Genomic DNA, 2,845 nt, shown 5'->3' with positions numbered 1-2,845 from the left:
CAACATTCGCCCACAGGTCAGGAGGTTAGAATTCTAAGCCAAAGATAGATTTTTATTTACCTCTAAACAGAAGTGACAAGCAAATACCACATAATCTAATCCAATACTGGGTCTCCTGCTTCCTGTCACTCCACTCCAGATGCTTCGCAGATGGGCTGGTTTCCCTACCATCCATTTGGGGAGGGGGATCACTTGGGACCCATGGGCGAGGCTCTGATTGCGCCTGCCTTCCTACCTTTGCATCAGCCACGTACCCAGAGGACAGTGCCCAGGCACCAAGTTCCAAACTAAGAAAGTGCCGCGTATTAGAGGAGCTAGCAGGAATGACTATAAAGATTCAAGTGTGTGATTCCAGATCTCTACAGGTTCTTGTTTGAGTACGCTTGACTGAACACATTTTTAGATCCTCCCCACTCACCCAGTTGTCTGTCTGTGTCTACAAATGGGTTTATGGAAAGGAAAAGGTGCCGGCCTATTTGAGTGATCTGCATCAGAGAGAAAGCCAGGGACAGAGAGATGGACACAGAGCAGAGACACACAGAGCGAGAACTGAGGAGGTACACAGTAAACACTGTGAGGTGGAGCTGGCCAAGTGGACATGTGCAAATAGTGATCCGGCCCCGTGCTGACAGCCAAGCCTCTTACTAATATGTGTATGAAGAGACATATTGATATTAAAATAAACACATTACATATTTAGTTATACCAACCACAGTTCATGATTTAGATGAACAGATGCTTGGAGTAAAAAGAAATTGGGAGCATGTGAATGGGACAGAAGGTAAGAAAAGCAAGCAAGCAAAAGAGGGCACAATGGGGGTGGGAAGGACACAGCTCAAAAAAACGAGTGGGCTGAGAGAGATGGGGACAGAGCAGGCAGGACCAGGTCTTGGAAGAAGCAGAACACATCACTGGGGACCGGGGGACACAGATAGGAGAGGTTCCAGAGGTTGTAAGCACCACCCCGGCCACACTCCCAGCACCATGAAATGCAGAGCTTATGCACATTCAGGCCCTGTCCCCTGGGGATGTGGAGGAGGCCCGGAGAAGTGGAAGGGACAGAATGAGCACAGGCCCTAATGGTGCTGTGGATGTACAAAGCTGGGGGTGATAAAATTAGATAAGATGAAGCTTAAGCCAGCAATTTGGGAAGAAAAGCAATCAGTTGAATTACAGGAAGGGGGCCCTAATGGTGCTGTGGATGTACAAAGCTGGGGGTGATAAAATTAGATAAGATGAAGCTTGAGCCAGCAATTTGGGAAGAAAAGCAATCAGTTGAATTACAGGAAGGGATAGGCACAGAGGGGAGAGGGGAAGAGCAAGCAAGCCCAGCCTACACACTCCACTCCCACGTAACTTCTAGAAGGAACTGGGGAGTCTCGGGGGGCCACACTAAAGGGCTGAGGGATCCAAGGAACTTTTTTGTAAGCCCAAGTATCTGGGATTACTGTGAAGAGGTGTCCAAGGAGGCCCTTACACACCAGGAACAAAACCTAGAAATGGGAATTCTGCTTCCCTACACTGCCCCCAGGGCAGCCCCTGTCTCTGTTTCCACAGTGGCCCTCCTGTACTACAGCTGCACACATCAGCGACGTGAGTCTTTCAATATCATTCCTCTAAAGTTTATTGTCTATATGATGAGTCTTTCATATCTGTAATTACTGACCCTGTTGTCATCATTAAGTGCCTAAAAATACAGTACCCATCTCAGTGCCCAGCATATAATTATTTGTCAAGTAAATAGAAGCTACTTCGAAACCCAGGCTCTAAAAAAGGGGTCAGCAGCACCTTGTAACTATGCCCAAAATCTCGATCTTCCATACTTACAGAGTACCTGCCAGCAGCTGCATGTGCTCAGTGCCCCCACCACTGCAACAGCCATGGGGGAGGCAGGCTCAGGACACTTGTCACAAAGCAGAACGAAGACTGTGGTCCCTACAGCCTCCAGGAATAGCAGGTCTACCTATAAGGTCAGAACTGAAGGTTGTCCCACCTGTGCTGTTACATCAGGAAAACAAATCATCTTTATAAAGAAAAACTTTCCCCAGTGCTTACAGCACATAAGACAGGAAAATGAGTTGTACAGACCATCTGATAGGGAATAACATAAAAAAGAGTTTAAGTGCAAAAAATCTATCCCAAACTTTTTTTGATCAAAGTCACCCAAATCTGTTTTCCATTTGCCTGATGGCCTTCCGCCCACAGAAGTGATTTTAAAATGTGGGCCCAACCTACTTCTCAAAAGGATTTAAGGTGATATACAACGAAGGACACAGAAACAATAAGATGATCAAAATTAAAATGGAGGGGATGGGCCGAGCCCGTGGCGCACTCGGGAGAGTGTGGCGCTGGGAGTGCAGCAGCGCTCCCGCCGCGGTTCGGATCCTATATAGGGATGGCCAGTGCGCTCACAGCGCTCACTGGCTGAGCGCGGTGTGGCCGTCCTCAAAAAGGACCAAAAAAAAAATGGAGGGGAATCATATGAAAAAAAGTAAAAAATACATATTTAAAACATTGGCCAATCCAGCAACTATAATCAAGCAATAAATTTAGCCCTGAGCTTCTTTGAAGCCAAGACAAAAAGAAAAACATGATGGGAAACACAGATACATTAACAACTTGTGCAGAGATAGCTCAGAGGGCATGGCTAGGACATCACAGGAGGTCTGATCTAGCAGAGAGCCCACAACGGAGCACAAAGTTCTGTTTAAATCTCATCATCCTTGGGGCCGGCCCCGTGGCGCACTCAGGAGAGTTCGGTGCTGGGAGCGCAGCGACGCTCCTGCCTCAGGTTCGGATCCTATATAGGGATGGCCGGTGTGCTCACAGCACTCACTGGCTGAGC

Source organism: Galeopterus variegatus, unplaced genomic scaffold (genome assembly GCF_000696425.1).
Source record: "Galeopterus variegatus unplaced genomic scaffold, G_variegatus-3.0.2 Scaffold4800, whole genome shotgun sequence".
NCBI classification, from domain to species: Eukaryota; Metazoa; Chordata; class Mammalia; order Dermoptera; family Cynocephalidae; genus Galeopterus; species Galeopterus variegatus.
This window is presented reverse-complemented; position numbering follows the sequence as displayed.